Below are 19,666 nucleotides of genomic sequence, written 5' to 3' on the forward strand. Positions count from 1 at the left end.
TCTCTGGTTATTGCACTGGCTTTGACTCTCTCATGTTAGTGCACTGGCTTTGACTCTTTTGTGTTAGTGCACTGGCTTTGACTCTGATTAGTGCACTGGCTTTGACTCTCTGTTTAGTGCCCTGGCTTTGACTCTCCGTTTAGTGCACTGGTTTTGACTCTCTCTGATTAGTGCACTGGCTTTGACTCTCTTTGGTTCGAGCACTGGCTTTGAATCTCTGGATAGTACGCTCCCTTTGACTCTCTGGTTAGTGCGCTGGCTTTGACTCTATCTCTCTCTCTCTCTCTGGTTAATGTACTGGCTTTGACTCTCTCTCTCTCTCTCTCTCTCTCTCTCTCTCTCTCTCTCTCTCTCTCTCTCTGGTTAGTGCACTGACATTGACTCTCTTTCTCTCTCTTTAATGCACTGGCTTTGACCCTCTCTTTCTCTCTCTGGATAGTGCACTAGCTTTGTCTCTTTCTCGCTCTGGTTAGTGCACTGGCTTTGATCCTCTGGTTAGTGCACTTGCTTTGACTCTCTTGATTATTGCATTGGTTTTGACTCTCTCTGGTTAGTGCGCTGGTTTTGACTCTCTGGATAGTGCACTGGTTTTGACCCTCTCTCTGGTTCGTGCACTAGCTTTGACTCTCTCTCTGGTTAGTGAACTGGCTTTGACTTTCTCTCTGGTTAGTGCACAGGCTTTGACTCTGTCTGGTTAGTGCACTGGCTTTGACTGTCTCTCTCTCTCTGGTTAGTGCACTGGCTTTGACTCACTGTGGTTAGTGCATTGGCTTTGACTCTCTCTGGTTAGTGCACTGGCTTTGTCTCTCTGGTTAGTGCACTGGCTTTGACTCACTCTGGTTAGTGCATTGGCTTTGACTCTCTCTGGTTAGTGCACTGGCTTTGTCTCTCTGGTTAGTGCTCTGGCTTTGACTCTCTCTCTCTCTCTCTCTCTCTCTCTCTCTTGTTAGTGCACTGGATTTGACTCACTCAGGTTAGTGCATTGGATTTGACTCTCTCTGCTTAGTGCACTGGCTTTGTCTCACTCTCTGGTTAGTGCACTGGTTTTGGCTCTCTCTGGTTAGTGCACTGGCTTTGTCTCTCTGGTTAGTGCACTGGCTTTGACTCTCTATCTCTCTCTCTCTCTCTCTCTCTCTCTCTGGATATTGCACTGGCTTTGACTCTCTCATGTTAGTGCACTGGCTTTGACTCTTTTGTGTTAGTGCACTGGCTTTGACTCTGATTAGTGCACTGGCTTTGACTCTCTGTTTAGTGCCCTGGCTTTGACTCTCCGTTTAGTGCACTGGTTTTGACTCTCTCTGATTAGTGCACTGGCTTTGACTCTCTTTGGTTCGAGCACTGGCTTTGAATCTCTGGATAGTACGCTCCCTTTGACTCTCTGGTTAGTGCGCTGGCTTTGACTCTATCTCTCTCTCTCTCTCTGGTTAATGTACTGGCTTTGACTCTCTCTCTCTCTCTCTCTCTCTCTCTCTCTCTCTCTCTCTCTGGTTAGTGCACTGACATTGACTCTCTTTCTCTCTCTTTAATGCACTGGCTTTGACCCTCTCTTTCTCTCTCTGGATAGTGCACTAGCTTTGTCTCTTTCTCGCTCTGGTTAGTGCACTGGCTTTGATCCTCTGGTTAGTGCTTTGGCTTTGACTCTCTCTCTGGTTAGTGCTTTGGCTTTGACTCTCTCTATGGTTAGTGCACTGGCTTTGACTTTCTCTCTGGTTAGTGCACTGGCTTTGACTTTCTCTCTGGTTAGTGCAGTTTGTTTGACTCTCTCTCTCTCTCTCTCCCTCTCTCTCTTTCTCTCTGGTTAGTGCACTGGCTTTGACTCTATCTGGTTAGTGCACTTGCTTTGACTCTCTTGATTATTGCATTGGTTTTGACTCTCTCCGGTTAGTGCGCTGGTTTTGACTCTCTGGATAGCGCACTGGTTTTGACCCTCTCTCTGGTTCGTGCTCTAGCTTTGACTCTCTCTCTGGTTAGTGAACTGGCTTTGAGTTTCTCTCTGGTTAGTGCACAGGCTTTGACTCTCTCTGGTTAGTGCACTGGCTTTGACTCTCTCTCTCTCTCTCTGGTTAGTGCACTGGCTTTGACTCACTCTGGTTAGTGCATTGGCTTTGACTCTCTCTGGTTAGTGCACTGGCTTTGTCTCTCTCTCTGGTTAGTGCACTGGTTTTGACTCTCTCTGGTTAGAGCACTGGCTTTGACTCTCTCTCTCTCTCTCTTGGCAGTGCACTGGCTTTGATTCTCTGGTTATTGCACTGGTTTTGACTCTTTGGTTAGTGCACTGGCTTTGACTCTATCTCTCTCTCTCGGGTTAATGTACTGGCTTTGACTCTCTCTCTCTCTCTCTCTCTCTCTCTCTCTCTCTCTCTCTCTCTCTCTCTCTCTCTCTCTCTCTCTCTCTCTGGTTAGTGCACTGGCTTTGACTCTCTCTCTCTCTCTCTGGTTAGTGCACTGGCTTTGACTCACTCTGGTTAGTGCATTGGCTTTGACTCTCTCTGGTTAGTGCACTGGCTTTGTCTCTCTCTCTGGTTAGTGCACTGGTTTTGACTCTCTCTGGTTAGAGCACTGGCTTTGACTCTCTCTCTCTCTCTCTCTTGGCAGTGCACTGGCTTTGATTCTCTGGTTATTGCACTGGTTTTGACTCTTTGGTTAGTGCACTGGCTTTGACTCTATCTCTCTCTCTCGGGTTAATGTACTGGCTTTGACTCTCTCTCTCTCTCTCTCTATCTCTCTCTCTCTCTCTCTCTCTCTCTCTCTCTCTCTCTCTCTCTCTCTGGTTAGTGCACTGGCATTGACTCTCTTTCTCTCTCTTTAATGCACTGGCTTTGACTCTCTCTTTCTCTCTCTGGTTAGTGCACTAGCTTTGTCTCTTTCTCGCTCTGGTTAGTGCACTGGCTTTGACTCTCTGGTTAGTGCACTGGCTTTGACTCTCTCTCTTGTTAGTGCTTTGGCTTTGACTCTCTCTATGGTTAGTGCACTGGCTTTGACTTTCTCTCTGGTTAGTGCACTGGCTTTGACTTCCTCTCTGGTTAGTGCACTGGCTTTGACTCTCTCTCTCTCTCTCTCTCTCTCTCTCTCTCTCTCTCTCTCTCTCTCTCTCTCTCTCTCTCTCTCTCTGGCTTTGACTCTATCTGGTTAGTGCACTTGCTTTGACTCTCTTGATTATTGCATTGGTTTTGACTCTCTCTGGTTAGTGCGCTGGTTTTGACACTCTGGATAGTGCACTGGTTTTGACCCTCTCTCTGGTTCGTGCACTAGCTTTGACTCTCTCTCTCTGGTTAGTGAACTGGCTTTGACTTTCTCTCTCTCTCTGGTTAGTGCACTGGCTTTGACTCACTCTGGTTAGTGCATTGGCTTTGACTCTCTCTGGTTAGTGCACTGGCTTTGTCTCTCTGGTTAGTGCACTGGCTTTGACTCTCTCTCTCTCTCTCTCTCTCTGGTTAGAGCACTGGCTTTGACTCACTCTGGTTAGTGCATTGGCTTTTACTCTCTCTGGTTAGTGCACTGGCTTTGTATCTCTGTCTGGTTAGTGCACTGGTTTTGGCTCTCTCTGGTTAGTGCACTGGCTTTGTCTCTCTGGTTAGTGCACTGGCTTTGACTCTCTATGTCTCTCTCTCTCTCTCTCTCTCTGGTTAGTGCACTGGCTTTGACTCTTTGGTTAGTGCACTGGCTTTGACTCTCTCTCTCTCTCTGGTTATTGCACTGGCTTTGACTCTCTCATGTTAGTGCACTGGCTGTGACTCTTTTGTGTTAGTTCACTGGCTTTGACTCTGATTAGTGCACTGGCTTTGACTCTCTGTTTAGTGCCCTGGCTTTGACTCTCCGTTTAGTGCACTGGTTTTGACTCTCTCCGGTTAGTGCACTGGCTTTGACTCTCTTTGGTTCGTGCACTGGCTTTGACTCTCTGGTTAGTACGCTCGCTTTGACTCTCTGGTTAGTGCACTGGCTTTGACTCCATCACTCTCTCTCTCTCTCTCTGGTTAATGTACTGGCTTTGACTCTCTCTCTCATCTCTCTCTCTCTCTCTCTCTCTCTCTCTCTCTCTCTCTCTCTCTCTCTCTCTCTCTCTCTCTCTCTCTCTGGTTAGTGCACTGGCATTGACTCTCTTTCTCTCTCTTTAATGCACTGGCTTTGACTCTCTCTTTCTCTCTCTGGTTAGTGCACTAGCTTTGTCTCTTTCTCGCTCTGGTTAGTGCACTGGCTTTGATCCTCTGGTTAGTGCACTGGCTTTGACTCTCTCTCTCGTTAGTGCTTCGGCTTTGACTCTCTCTATGGTTAGTGCACTGGCTTTGACTTTCTCTCTGGTTAGTGCACTGGCTTTGACTTTCTCTCTGGTTAGTGCACTGGCTTTGACTCTCTCTCTCTCTCTCTCTCTTTCTCTCTGGTTAGTGCACTGGCTTTGACTCTATCTGGTTAGTGCACTTGCTTTGACTCTCTTGATTATTGCATTGGTTTTGACTCTCTCCGGTTAGTGTGCTGGTTTTGAGTCTCTGGATAGTGCACTGGTTTTGACCCTCTCTCTGGTTCGTGCACTAGCTTTGACTCTCTCTCTGGTTATTGAACTGGCTTTGACTTTCTCTCTGGTTAGTGCACAGGCTTTGACTCTCTCTGGTTAGTGCACTGGCTTTGACTGTCTCTCTCTCTCTGGTTAGTGCACTGGCTTTGACTCTCTCTCTCTCTCTCTCTCTCTCTCTCTCTGGTTAGTGCACTGGCTTTGACTCACTGTGGTTAGTGCATTGGCTTTGACTCTCTCTGGTTAGTGCACTGGCTTTGTCTCTCTCTCTGGTTAGTGCACTGGCATTGACTCTCTTTCGCTCTCTTTAATGCACTGGCTTTGACTCTCTTTTTCTCTCTCTGGTTAGTGCACTAGCTTTGTCTCTTTCTCGCTCTGGTTAGTGCACTGGCTTTGACTCTCTGGTTAGTGCCCTGGCTTTGACTCTCTCTCTGGTTAGTGCTTTGGCTTTGAGTCTCTCTCTCTCTGGTTAGTGCACTGGCTTTGACCCTCTGGTTAGTGCACTGGCTTTGACTCTCTCTCTCTCTCTGGTTAGTGCAGTGGCTTTGACTCTCTCATGTTAGTGCAATGGCTTTGACTCTTTCGTGTTAGTGCACTGGCTTTGACTCTGATTAGTGCACTGGCTTTGACTCTCTGTTTAGTGCCCTGGCTTTGACTCTCTGTTTAGTGCACTGGTTTTGACTCTCTCTGGCTAGTGCACTGGCTTTGACTCTCTCTGGTCCGTGCACTGGCTTTGACTCTCTGGTTAGTACGCTCACTTTGACTCTCTGGTTAGAGCACTGGCTTTGACGCTCTCTCTGGTTAGTGCATTGGCTTTGACTCTGGTTAGTGCACTCGCTTTGACTCTCTCACTGGTTAGTGCACTAGCTTTGACTCTCTGGTTAGTGCACTGGCGTGGACTCTCTCCCTGGTTAGTGCACTGGCTTTGACACTCTCTCTCTCTCTCTCTCTCTCTCTCTCTCTCTCTCTCTCTCTCTCTCTCTCTCTCTCTCTCTCTCCCTGCTTAGTGCACTGGCTTTGACTCTCTCTCTCTCTCTCTCTCTTGCTCTCTCTCTTTCTCTCTGGTTAGTGCACTGGCTTTGACTCTATCTGGTTAGTGCACTTGCTTTGACTCTCTTGATTATTGCATTGGTTTTGACTCTCTCCGGTTAGTGCGCTGGTTTTGACTCTCTGGATAGTGCACTGGTTTTGACCCTCTCTCTGGTTCGTGCACTAGCTTTGACTCTCTGGTTAGTGAACTGGCTTTGAGTTTCTCTCTGGTTAGTGCACAGGCTTTGACGCTCTCTGGTTAGTGCACTGGCTCTGACTGTCTCTCTCTCTCTGGTTAGTGCACTGGCTTTGACTCTCTCTCTCTCTCTCTCTCTCTCTCTCTCTCTCTCTGGTTAGTTCACTGGCTTTGACTCACTCTGGTTAGTGCATTGGCTTTGACCCTCTGTTTAGTGCCCTGGCTTTGACTCTCCGTTTAGTGCACTGGTTTTGACTCTCTCCGGTTAGTGCACTGGCTTTGACTCTCTTTGGTTCGTGCACTGGCTTTGACTCTCTGGTTAGTACGCTCGCTTTGACTCTCTGGTTAGTGCACTGGCTTTGACTCCATCACTCTCTCTCTCTCTCTCTGGTTAATGTACTGGCTTTGACTCTCTCTCTCATCTCTCTCTCTCTCTCTCTCTCTCTCTCTCTCTCTCTCTCTCTCTCTCTCTCTCTCTCTCTCTCTCTCTGGTTAGTGCACTGGCATTGACTCTCTTTCTCTCTCTTTAATGCACTGGCTTTGACTCTCTCTTTCTCTCTCTGGTTAGTGCACTAGCTTTGTCTCTTTCTCGCTCTGGTTAGTGCACTGGCTTTGATCCTCTGGTTAGTGCACTGGCTTTGACTCTCTCTCTCGTTAGTGCTTCGGCTTTGACTCTCTCTATGGTTAGTGCACTGGCTTTGACTTTCTCTCTGGTTAGTGCACTGGCTTTGACTTTCTCTCTGGTTAGTGCACTGGCTTTGACTCTCTCTCTCTCTCTCTCTCTTTCTCTCTGGTTAGTGCACTGGCTTTGACTCTATCTGGTTAGTGCACTTGCTTTGACTCTCTTGATTATTGCATTGGTTTTGACTCTCTCCGGTTAGTGTGCTGGTTTTGAGTCTCTGGATAGTGCACTGGTTTTGACCCTCTCTCTGGTTCTTGCACTAGCTTTGACTCTCTCTCTGGTTATTGAACTGGCTTTGACTTTCTCTCTGGTTAGTGCACAGGCTTTGACTCTCTCTGGTTAGTGCACTGGCTTTGACTGTCTCTCTCTCTCTGGTTAGTGCACTGGCTTTGACTCTCTCTCTCTCTCTCTCTCTCTCTCTCTCTGGTTAGTGCACTGGCTTTGACTCACTGTGGTTAGTGCATTGGCTTTGACTCTCTCTGGTTAGTGCACTGGCTTTGTCTCTCTCTCTGGTTAGTGCACTGGCATTGACTCTCTTTCGCTCTCTTTAATGCACTGGCTTTGACTCTCTTTTTCTCTCTCTGGTTAGTGCACTAGCTTTGTCTCTTTCTCGCTCTGGTTAGTGCACTGGCTTTGACTCTCTGGTTAGTGCACTGGCTTTGACTCTCTCTCTGGTTAGTGCTTTGGCTTTGAGTCTCTCTCTCTCTGGTTAGTGCACTGGCTTTGACCCTCTGGTTAGTGCACTGGCTTTGACTCTCTCTCTCTCTCTCTGGTTAGTGCAGTGGCTTTGACTCTCTCATGTTAGTGCAATGGCTTTGACTCTTTCGTGTTAGTGCACTGGCTTTGACTCTGATTAGTGCACTGGCTTTGACTCTCTGTTTAGTGCCCTGGCTTTGACTCTCTGTTTAGTGCACTGGTTTTGACTCTCTCTGGCTAGTGCACTGGCTTTGACTCTCTCTGGTCCGTGCACTGGCTTTGACTCTCTGGTTAGTACGCTCACTTTGACTCTCTGGTTAGAGCACTGGCTTTGACGCTCTCTCTGGTTAGTGCATTGGCTTTGACTCTGGTTAGTGCACTCGCTTTGACTCTCTCACTGGTTAGTGCACTAGCTTTGACTCTCTGGTTAGTGCACTGGCGTGGACTCTCTCCCTGGTTAGTGCACTGGCTTTGACTCTCTCTCTCTCTCTCTCTCTCTCTCTCTCTCTCTCTCTCTCTCTCTCTCTCTCTCTCTCTCTCCCTGCTTAGTGCACTGGCTTTGACTCTCTCTCTCTCTCTCTCTCTTGCTCTCTCTCTTTCTCTCTGGTTAGTGCACTGGCTTTGACTCTATCTGGTTAGTGCACTTGCTTTGACTCTCTTGATTATTGCATTGGTTTTGACTCTCTCCGGTTAGTGCGCTGGTTTTGACTCTCTGGATAGTGCACTGGTTTTGACCCTCTCTCTGGTTCGTGCACTAGCTTTGACTCTCTGGTTAGTGAACTGGCTTTGAGTTTCTCTCTGGTTAGTGCACAGGCTTTGACGCTCTCTGGTTAGTGCACTGGCTCTGACTGTCTCTCTCTCTCTGGTTAGTGCACTGGCTTTGACTCTCTCTCTCTCTCTCTCTCTCTCTCTCTCTCTCTCTCTCTCTCTGGTTAGTTCACTGGCTTTGACTCACTCTGGTTAGTGCATTGGCTTTGACTCTCTCTGGTTAGTGCACTGGCTTTGTCTCTCTCTCTCTCTCTCTTTCTCTCTGGCTTTGACTCTATCTGGTTAGTGCACTTGCTTTGACTCTCTTGATTATTGCATTGGTTTTGACTCTCTCTGGTTAGTGTGCTGGTTTTGACTCTCTGGATAGTGCACTGTTTTTGACCCTCTCTCTGGCTCGTGCACTAGCTTTGACTCTCTCTCTGGTTAGTGAACTGGCTTTGACTTTCTCTCTGGTTAGTGCACAGGCTTTGACTCTCTCTGGTTAGTGCACTGGCTTTGACTGTCTCTCTCTCTCTGGTTAGTGCACTGGCTTTGACTCACTCTGGTTAGTCCATTGGCTTTGACTCTCTCTGGTTAGTGCACTGGCTTTGTCTCTCTGGTTAGTGCACTGGCTTTGACTCACTCTGGTTAGTGCATTGGCTTTGACTCTCTCTGGTTAGTGCACTGGCTTTGTCTCTCTGGTTAGTGCTCTGGCTTCGACTCTCTCTCTCTCTCTCTCTCTTGTTAGTGCACTGGATTTGACTCACTCAGGTTAGTGCATTGGATTTGACTCTCTCTGGTTAGTGCACTGGCTTTGTCTCACTCTCTGGTTAGTGCACTGGTTTTGGCTCTCTCTGGTTAGTGCACTGGCTTTGTCTCTCTGGTTAGTGCACTGGCTTTGACTCTCTCTCTCTCTCTCTCTCTCTCTCTCTCTCTCTCTCTCTCTCTCTCTCTGGTTAGTGCACTGGCTTTGACTCTCTCTCTCTCTCTCTCTGGTTATTGCACTGGCTTTGACTCTCTCATGTTAGTGCACTGGCTTTGACTCTTTTGTGTTAGTGCACTGGCTTTGACTCTGATTAGTGCACTGGCTTTGACTCTCTGTTTAGTGCCCTGGCTTTGACTCTCCGTTTAGTGCACTGGTTTTGACTCTCTCTGATTAGTGCACTGGCTTTGACTCTCTTTGGTTCGAGCACTGGCTTTGAATCTCTGGATAGTACGCTCCCTTTGACTCTCTGGTTAGTGCGCTGGCTTTGACTCTATCTCTCTCTCTCTCTCTGGTTAATGTACTGGCTTTGACTCTCTCTCTCTCTCTCTCTCTCTCTCTCTCTCTCTCTCTCTCTGGTTAGTGCACTGACATTGACTCTCTTTCTCTCTCTTTAATGCACTGGCTTTGACCCTCTCTTTCTCTCTCTGGATAGTGCACTAGCTTTGTCTCTTTCTCGCTCTGGTTAGTGCACTGGCTTTGATCCTCTGGTTAGTGCACTGGCTTTGACTCTCTCTCTGGTTAGTGCTTTGGCTTTGACTCTCTCTATGGTTAGTGCACTGGCTTTGACTTTCTCTCTGGTTAGTGCACTGGCTTTGACTTTCTCTCTGGTTAGTGCAGTTTGTTTGACTCTCTCTCTCTCTCTCTCTCTCTCTCTCTCTCTCTCTCTCTCTCTCTCTCTCTCTGGTTAGTGCACTGGCTTTGACTCTATCTGGTTAGTGCACTTGCTTTGACTCTCTTGATTATTGCATTGGTTTTGACTCTCTCCGGTTAGTGCGCTGGTTTTGACTCTCTGGATAGCGCACTGGTTTTGACCCTCTCTCTGGTTCGTGCACTAGCTTTGACTCTCTCTCTGGTTAGTGAACTGGCTTTGAGTTTCTCTCTGGTTAGTGCACAGGCTTTGACTCTCTCTGGTTAGTGCACTGGCTTTGACTCTCTCTCTCTCTCTGGTTAGTGCACTGGCTTTGACTCACTCTGGTTAGTGCATTGGCTTTGACTCTCTCTGGTTAGTGCACTGGTTTTGACTCTCTCTGGTTAGAGCACTGGCTTTGACTCTCTCTCTCTCTCTCTCTCTCTCTCTCTCTCTCTCTCTCTCTTGGCAGTGCACTGGCTTTGATTCTCTGGTTATTGCACTGGTTTTGACTCTTTGGTTAGTGCACTGGCTTGGACTCTATCTCTCTCTCGGGTTAATGTACTGGCTTTGACTCTCTCTCTCTCTCTCTCTCTCTCTCTCTCTCTCTCTCTCTCTCTCTCTCTCTGGTTAGTGCACTGGCTTTGACTCTCTCTCTCTCTCTCTGGTTAGTGCACTGGCTTTGACTCACTCTGGTTAGTGCATTGGCTTTGACTCTCTCTGGTTAGTGCACTGGCTTTGTCTCTCTCTCTGGTTAGTGCACTGGTTTTGACTCTCTCTGGTTAGAGCACTGGCTTTGACTCTCTCTCTCTCTCTCTTGGCAGTGCACTGGCTTTGATTCTCTGGTTATTGCACTGGTTTTGACTCTTTGGTTAGTGCACTGGCTTTGACTCTATCTCTCTCTCTCTCTCGGGTTAATGTACTGGCTTTGACTCTCTGGTTAGTGCACTGGCTTTGACTCTCTCTCTTGTTAGTGCTTTGGCTTTGAGTCTCTCTATGGTTAGTGCACTGGCTTTGACTTTCTCTCTGGTTAGTGCACTGGCTTTGACTTCCTCTCTGGTTAGTGCACTGGCTTTGACTCTCTCTCTCTCTCTCTCTCTCTCTCTCTCTCTCTCTCTCTCTCTCTCTGGCTTTGACTCTATCTGGTTAGTGCACTTGCTTTGACTCTCTTGATTATTGCATTGGTTTTGACTCTCTCTGGTTAGTGCGCTTGTTTTGACTCTCTGGATAGTGCACTGGTTTTGACCCTCTCTCTGGTTCGTGCACTAGCTTTGACTCTCTCTCTCTGGTTAGTGAACTGGCTTTGACTTTCTCTCTGGTTAGTGCACTGGCTTTGACTCTATCTGGTTAGTGCACTTGCTTTGACTCTCTTGATTATTGCATTGGTTTTGACTCTCTCCGGTTAGTGTGCTGGTTTTGAGTCTCTGGATAGTGCACTGGTTTTGACCCTCTCTCTGGTTCGTGCACTAGCTTTGACTCTCTCTCTGGTTATTGAACTGGCTTTGACTTTCTCTCTGGTTAGTGCACAGGCTTTGACTCTCTCTGGTTAGTGCACTGGCTTTGACTGTCTCTCTCTCTCTGGTTAGTGCACTGGCTTTGACTCTCTCTCTCTCTCTCTCTCTCTCTCTGGTTAGTGCACTGGCTTTGACTCACTGTGGTTAGTGCATTGGCTTTGACTCTCTCTGGTTAGTGCACTGGCTTTGACTGTCTCTCTCTCTCTGGTTAGTGCACTGGCTTTGACTCTCTCTCTCTCTCTCTCTCTCTCTCTGGTTAGTGCACTGGCTTTGACTCACTGTGGTTAGTGCATTGGCTTTGACTCTCTCTGGTTAGTGCACTGGCTTTGTCTCTCTCTCTCTGGTTAGTGCACTGGCATTGACTCTCTTTCGCTCTCTTTAATGCACTGGCTTTGACTCTCTTTTTCTCTCTCTGGTTAGTGCACTAGCTTTGTCTCTTTCTCGCTCTGGTTAGTGCACTGGCTTTGACTCTCTGGTTAGTGCACTGGCTTTGACTCTCTCTCTGGTTAGTGCTTTGGCTTTGAGTCTCTCTCTCTCTGGTTAGTGCACTGGCTTTGACCCTCTGGTTAGTGCACTGGCTTTGACTCTCTCTCTCTCTCTCTGGTTAGTGCACTGGCTTTGACTCTCTCATGTTAGTGCAATGGCTTTGACTCTTTCGTGTTAGTGCACTGGCTTTGACTCTGATTAGTGCACTGGCTTTGACTCTCTGTTTAGTGCCCTGGCTTTGACTCTCTGTTTAGTGCACTGGTTTTGACTCTCTCTGGCTAGTGCACTGGCTTTGACTCTCTCTGGTTCGTGCACTGGCTTTGACTCTCTGGTTAGTACGCTCACTTTGACTCTCTGGTTAGAGCACTGGCTTTGACGCTCTCTCTGGTTAGTGCATTGGCTTTGACTCTGGTTAGTGCACTCGCTTTGACTCTCTCACTGGTTAGTGCACTAGCTTTGACTCTCTGGTTAGTGCACTGGCGTGGACTCTCTCCCTGGTTAGTGCACTGGCTTTGACTCTCTCTCTCTCTCTCTCTCTCTCTCTCTCTCTCTCTCTCCCTGCTTAGTGCACTGGCTTTGACTCTCTCTCTCTCTCTCTCTTGCTCTCTCTCTTTCTCTCTGGTTAGTGCACTGGCTTTGACTCTATCTGGTTAGTGCACTTGCTTTGACTCTCTTGATTATTGCATTGGTTTTGACTCTCTCCGGTTAGTGCGCTGGTTTTGACTCTCTGGATAGTGCACTGGTTTTGACCCTCTCTCTGGTTCGTGCACTAGCTTTGACTCTCTGGTTAGTGAACTGGCTTTGAGTTTCTCTCTGGTTAGTGCACAGGCTTTGACGCTCTCTGGTTAGTGCACTGGCTTTGACTGTCTCTCTCTCTCTGGTTAGTGCACTGGCTTTGACTCTCTCTCTCTCTCTCTCTCTCTCTCTCTCTCTCTCTCTCTCTGGTTAGTTCACTGGCTTTGACTCACTCTGGTTAGTGCATTGGCTTTGACTCTCTCTGGTTAGTGCACTGGCTTTGTCTCTCTCTCTCTCTCTCTTTCTCTCTGGCTTTGACTCTATCTGGTTAGTGCACTTGCTTTGACTCTCTTGATTATTGCATTGGTTTTGACTCTCTCTGGTTAATGTGCTGGTTTTGACTCTCTGGATAGTGCACTGGTTTTGACCCTCTCTCTGGTTCGTGCACTAGCTTTGACTCTCTCTCTGGTTAGTGAACTGGCTTTGACTTTCTCTCTGGTTAGTGCACAGGCTTTGACTCTCTCTGGTTAGTGCACTGGCTTTGACTGTCTCTCTCTCTCTGGTTAGTGCACTGGCTTTGACTCACTCTGGTTAGTCCATTGGCTTTGACTCTCTCTGGTTAGTGCACTGGCTTTGTCTCTCTGGTTAGTGCACTGGCTTTGTCTCTCTGGTTAGTGCTCTGGCTTTGACTCTCTCTCTCTCTCTCTCTCTCTTGTTAGTGCACTGGATTTGACTCACTCAGGTTAGTGCATTGGATTTGACTCTCTCTGGTTAGTGCACTGGCTTTGTCTCACTCTCTGGTTAGTGCACTGGTTTTGGCTCTCTCTGGTTAGTGCACTGGCTTTGTCTCTCTGGTTAGTGCACTGGCTTTGACTCTCTCTCTCTCTCTCTCTCTCTCTCTCTCTCTCTCTCTCTCTCTCTCTCTCTCTCTCTCTCTCTCTGGTTAGTGCACTGGCTTTGACTCTCTCTCTCTCTCTCTCTCTCTCTGGTTATTGCACTGGCTTTGACTCTCTCATGTTAGTGCACTGGCTTTGACTCTTTTGTGTTAGTGCACTGGCTTTGACTCTGATTAGTGCACTGGCTTTGACTCTCTGTTTAGTGCCCTGGCTTTGACTCTCCGTTTAGTGTCTCCGTTTAGTGCACTGGTTTTGACTCTCTCTGATTAGTGCACTGGCTTTGACTCTCTTTGGTTCGAGCACTGGCTTTGAATCTCTGGATAGTACGCTCCCTTTGACTCTCTGGTTAGTGCGCTGGCTTTGACTCTATCTCTCTCTCTCTCTCTGGTTAATGTACTGGCTTTGACTCTCTCTCTCTCTCTCTCTCTCTCTCTCTCTCTCTCTCTCTCTCTCTCTCTCTCTCTCTCTCTCTCTCTCTCTCTGGTTAGTGCACTGACATTGACTCTCTTTCTCTCTCTTTAATGCACTGGCTTTGACCCTCTCTTTCTCTCTCTGGATAGTGCACTAGCTTTGTCTCTTTCTCGCTCTGGTTAGTGCACTGGCTTTGATCCTCTGGTTAGTGCACTGGCTTTGACTCTCTCTCTGGTTAGTGCTTTGGCTTTGACTCTCTCTATGGTTAGTGCACTGGCTTTGACTTTCTCTCTGGTTAGTGCACTGGCTTTGACTTTCTCTCTGGTTAGTGCAGTTTGTTTGACTCTCTCTCTCTCTCCCTCTCTCTCTCTCTCTCTCTCTCTCTTTCTCTCTGGTTAGTGCACTGGCTTTGACTCTATCTGGTTAGTGCACTTGCTTTGACTCTCTTGATTATTGCATTGGTTTTGACTCTCTCCGGTTAGTGCGCTGGTTTTGACTCTCTGGATAGCGCACTGGTTTTGACCCTCTCTCTGGTTCGTGCACTAGCTTTGACTCTCTCTCTGGTTAGTGAACTGGCTTTGAGTTTCTTTCTGGTTAGTGCACAGGCTTTGACTCTCTCTGGTTAGTGCACTGGCTTTGACTCTCTCTCTCTCTCTGGTTAGTGCACTGGCTTTGACTCACTCTGGTTAGTGCATTGGCTTTGACTCTCTCTGGTTTGTGCACTGGCTTTGTCTCTCTCTCTGGTTAGTGCACTGGTTTTGACTCTCTCTGGTTAGAGCACTGGCTTTGACTCTCTCTCTCTCTCTCTCTCTCTCTCTCTTGGCAGTGCACTGGCTTTGATTCTCTGGTTATTGCACTGGTTTTGACTCTTTGGTTAGTGCACTGGCTTGGACTCTATCTCTCTCTCGGGTTAATGTACTGGCTTTGACTCTCTCTCTCTCTCTCTCTCTCTCTCTCTCTCTCTCTCTCTCTCTCTCTCTCTCTCTCTCTCTCTCTCTGGTTAGTGCACTGGCTTTGACTCTCTCTCTCTCTCTCTGGTTAGTGCACTGGCTTTGACTCACTCTGGTTAGTGCATTGGCTTTGACTCTCTCTGGTTAGTGCACTGGCTTTGTCTCTCTCTCTGGTTAGTGCACTGGTTTTGACTCTCTCTGGTTAGAGCACTGGCTTTGACTCTCTCTCTCTCTCTCTCTCTTGGCAGTGCACTGGCTTTGATTCTCTGGTTATTGCACTGGTTTTGACTCTTTGGTTAGTGCACTGGCTTTGACTCTATCTCTCTCTCTCTCGGGTTAATGTACTGGCTTTGACTCTCTGGTTAGTGCACTGGCTTTGACTCTCTCTCTTGTTAGTGCTTTGGCTTTGACTCTCTCTATCGTTAGTGCACTGGCTTTGACTTTCTCTCTGGTTAGTGCACTGGCTTTGACTTCCTCTCTGGTTAGTGCACTGGCTTTGACTCTCTCTCTCTCTCTCTCTCTCTCTCTCTCTCTCTCTCTCTCTCTCTCTCTCTGGCTTTGACTCTATCTGGTTAGTGCACTTGCTTTGACTCTCTTGATTATTGCATTGGTTTTGACTCTCTCTGGTTAGTGCGCTGGTTTTGACTCTCTGGATAGTGCACTGGTTTTGACCCTCTCTCTGGTTCGTGCACTACCTTTGACTCTCTCTCTCTGGTTAGTGATCTGGCTTTGACTTTCTCTCTGGTTAGTGCACAGGCTTTGACTCTCTCTGGTTAGTGCACTGGCTTTGACTGTCTCTCTCTCTCTGGTTAGTGCACTGGCTTTGACTCACTCTGGTTAGTGCATTGGCTTTGACTCTCTCTGGTTAGTGCACTGGCTTTGTCTCTCTGGTTAGTGCACTGGCTTTGACTCTCTCTCTCTCTCTCTCTCTCTCTCTCTCTCTCTCTGGTTAGAGCACTGGCTTTGACTCACTCTGGTTAGTGCATTGGCTTTTACTCTCTCTGGTTAGTGCACTGGCTTTGTATCTCTGGTTAGTGCACTGGTTTTGCCTCTCTCTGATTAGTGCACTGGCTTTGTCTCTCTGGTTAGTGCACTGGCTTTGACTCTCTCTCTCTCTCTCTCTCTCTCTCTCTCTCTCTCTCTCTCTCTCTCTCTCTCTCTCTCTCTCTGGTTAGTGCACTGGCTTTGACTCTTTGGTTAGTGCACTGGCTTTGACTCTCTCTCTCTCTCTCTCTCTCTCTCTGGTTATTGCACTGGCTTTGACTCTCTCATGTTAGTGCACTGGCTGTGACTCTTTTGTGTTAGTGCACTGGCTTTGACTCTGATTACTGCACTGGCTTTGACTCTCTGTTTAGTGCCCTGGCTTTGACTCTCCGTTTAGTGCACTGGTTTTGACTCTCTCCGGTTAGTGCACTGGCTTTGACTCTCTTTGGTTCGTGCACTGGCTTTGACTCTCTGGTTAGTACGCTCGCTTTGACTCTCTGGTTAGTGCGCTGGCTTTGACTCCATCACTCTCTCTCTCTCTCTCTGGTTAATGTACTGGCTTTGACTCTCTCTCTCATCTCTCTCTCTCTCTCTCTCTCTCTCTCTCTCTCTCTCTCTCTCTGGTAAGTGCACTGGCATTGACTCTCTTTCTCTCTCTTTAATGCACTGGCTTTGACTTCCTCTTTCTCTCTCTGGTTAGTGCACTAGCTTTGTCTCTTTCTCGCTCTGGTTAGTGCACTGGCTTTGATCCTCTGGTTAGTGCACTGGATTTGACTCTCTCTCTCGTTAGTGCTTCGGCTTTGACTCTCTCTATGGTTAGTGCACTGGCTTTGACTTTCTCTCTGGTTAGTGCACTGGCTTTGACTTTCTCTCTGGTTAGTGCACTGGCTTTGACTTTCTCTCTGGTTAGTGCACTGGCTTTGACTCTCTCTCTCTGTCTCTCTCTCTCTCTCTTTCTCTCTGGTTAGTGCACTGGCTTTGACTCTATCTGGTTAGTGCACTTGCTTTGACTCTCTTGATTATTGCATTGGTTTTGACTCTCTCCGGTTAGTGCGCTGGTTTTGACTCTCTGGATAGTGCACTGGTTTTGACCCTCTCTCTGGTTCGTGCACTAGCTTTGACTCTCTCTCTGGTTAGTGAACTGGCTTTGACTTTCTCTCTGGTTAGTGCACAGGCATTGACTCTCTCTGGTTAGTGCACTGGCTTTGACTGTCTCTCTCTCTCTGGTTAGTGCACTGGCTTTGACTCTCTCTCTCTCTCTCTCTCTCTCTCTCTCTCTCTCTCTCTCTCTGGTTAGTGCACTGGCTTTGACTCACTCTGGTTAGTGCATTGGCTTTGACTCTCTCTGGTTAGTGCACTGGCTTTGTCTCTCTCTCTGGTTAGTGCACTGGTTTTGACTCTCTCTGGTTAGAGCACTGGCTTTCACTCTCTCTCTCTCTTGGCAGTGCACTGGCTTTGATTCTCTGGTTATTGCACTGGTTTTGACTCTCTGGTTAGTGCACTGGCTTTGACTCTCTCTCGCTCTCTTTGATTGGTGCACTGGCTTTGACTCTCTTTGGTTAGTGCACGGGCTTTGTCTCTCTCTCTCTCTGGTTAGAGCACTTGTTTTTCCCTCTGGTTAGTGCACTGGCTTTGACTCTCTCTCTCTCTGGTTAGTTCACTGGCTTTGACTCTCTATGGTTATTGCACTGGCTTTGACTATCTCTGGTTAGTTCACTGGCTTTGTCTCTCTCTCTCTGGTTAGTGCACTGGTTTTGACTCTTTGGTTAGTGCACTGGCTTTGACTCTATCTCTCTCTCTCTCTGTTTAATGTACTGGCTTTGACTCTCTCTCTCTCTCTCTCTCTCTCTCTCTCTCTCTCTCTCTCTGGTTAGTGCACTGGCATTGACTCTCTTTCGCTCTCTTTAATGCACTGGCTTTGACTCTCTTTTTCTCTCTCTGGTTAGTGCACTAGCTTTGTCTCTTTCTCGCTCTGGTTAGTGCACTGGCTTTGACTCTCTGGTTAGTGCACTGGCTTTGACTCTCTCTCTGGTTAGTGCTTTGGCTTTGAGTCTCTCTCTCTCTGGTTAGTGCACTGGCTTTGACCCTCTGGTTAGTGCACTGGCTTTGACTCTCTCTCTGGTTAGTGCTTCGACTTTGACTCTCTCTATGGTTAGTGCACTGGCTTTGACTTTCTCTCTGGTTAGTGCACTGGCTTTGACTTTCTCTCTGGTTAGTGCACTGGCTTTGACTCTCTCTCTCTCTCTCTCTCTCTTTCTCTCTGGTTAGTGCACTGGCTTTGACTCTATCTGGTTAGTGCACTTGCTTTGACTCTCTTGATTATTGCATTGGTTTTGACTCTCTCCGGTTAGTGTGCTGGTTTTGAGTCTCTGGATAGTGCACTGGTTTTGACCCTCTCTCTGGTTCGTGCACTAGCTTTGACTCTCTCTCTGGTTATTGAACTGGCTTTGACTTTCTCTCTGGTTAGTGCACAGGCTTTGACTCTCTCTGGTTAGTGCACTGGCTTTGACTGTCTCTCTCTCTCTGGTTAGTGCACTGGCTTTGACTCTCTCTCTCTCTCTCTCTCTCTCTCTGGTTAGTGCACTGGCTTTGACTCACTGTGGTTAGTGCATTGGCTTTGACTCTCTCTGGTTAGTGCACTGGCTTTGTCTCTCTCTCTCTGGTTAGTGCACTGGCATTGACTCTCTTTCGCTCTCTTTAATGCACTGGCTTTGACTCTCTTTCTCTCTCTCTGGTTAGTGCACTAGCTTTGTCTCTTTCTCGCTCTGGTTAGTGCACTGGCTTTGACTCTCTGGTTAGTGCACTGGCTTTGACTCTCTCTCTGGTTAGTGCTTTGGCTTTGAGTCTCTCTCTCTCTGGTTAGTGCACTGGCTTTGACTCTCTCTCTCTCTCTCTCTGGTTAGTGCAGTGGCTTTGACTCTCTCATGTTAGTGCAATGGCTTTGACTCTTTCGTGTTAGTGCACTGGCTTTGACTCTGATTAGTGCACTGGCTTTGACTCTCTGTTTAGTGCCCTGGCTTTGACTCTCTGTTTAGTGCACTGGTTTTGACTCTCTCTGGCTAGTGCACTGGCTTTGACTCTCTCTGGTTCGTGCACTGGCTTTGACTCTCTGGTTAGTACGCTCACTTTGACTCTCTGGTTAGAGCACTGGCTTTGACGCTCTCTCTGGTTAGTGCATTGGCTTTGACTCTGGTTAGTGCACTCGCTTTGACTCTCTCACTGGTTAGTGCACTAGCTTTGACTCTCTGGTTAGTGCACTGGCGTGGACTCTCTCCCTGGTTAGTGCACTGGCTTTGACTCTCTCTCTCTCTCTCTCTCTCTCTCTCTCTCTCTCTCTCTCTCTCTCTCTCTCTCTCCCTGCTTAGTGCACTGGCTTTGACTCTCTCTCTCTCTCTCTCTTGCTCTCTCTCTTTCTCTCTGGTTAGTGCACTGGCTTTGACTCTATCTGGTTAGTGCACTTGCTTTGACTCTCTTGATTATTGCATTGGTTTTGACTCTCTCCGGTTAGTGCGCTGGTTTTGACTCTCTGGATAGTGCACTGGTTTTGACCCTCTCTCTGGTTCGTGCACTAGCTTTGACTCTCTGGTTAGTGAACTGGCTTTGAGTTTCTCTCTGGTTAGTGCACAGGCTTTGACGCTCTCTGGTTAGTGCACTGGCTTTGACTGTCTCTCTCTCTCTGGTTAGTGCACTGGCTTTGACTCTCTCTCTCTCTCTCTCTCTCTCTCTCTCTCTCTCTCTCTCTCTCTGGTTAGTTCACTGGCTTTGACTCACTCTGGTTAGTGCATTGGCTTTGACTCTCTCTGGTTAGTGCACTGGCTTTGACTCTATCTGGTTAGTGCACTTGCTTTGACTCTCTTGATTATTGCATTGGTTTTGACTCTCTCTGGTTAGTGTGCTGGTTTTGACTCTCTGGATAGTGCACTGGTTTTGACCCTCTCTCTGGTTCGTGCACTAGCTTTGACTCTCTCTCTGGTTAGTGAACTGGCTTTGACTTTCTCTCTGGTTAGTGCACAGGCTTTGACTCTCTCTGGTTAGTGCACTGGCTTTGACTGTCTCTCTCTCTCTGGTTAGTGCACTGGCTTTGACTCACTCTGGTTAGTCCATTGGCTTTGACTCTCTCTGGTTAGTGCACTGGCTTTGTCTCTCTGGTTAGTGCACTGGCTTTGACTCACTCTGGTTAGTGCATTGGCTTTGACTCTCTCTGGTTAGTGCACTGGCTT

The sequence above is a fragment of the Carcharodon carcharias genome, chromosome 12, assembly GCF_017639515.1.
Source record: "Carcharodon carcharias isolate sCarCar2 chromosome 12, sCarCar2.pri, whole genome shotgun sequence".
Lineage (NCBI taxonomy): Eukaryota > Metazoa > Chordata > Chondrichthyes > Lamniformes > Lamnidae > Carcharodon > Carcharodon carcharias.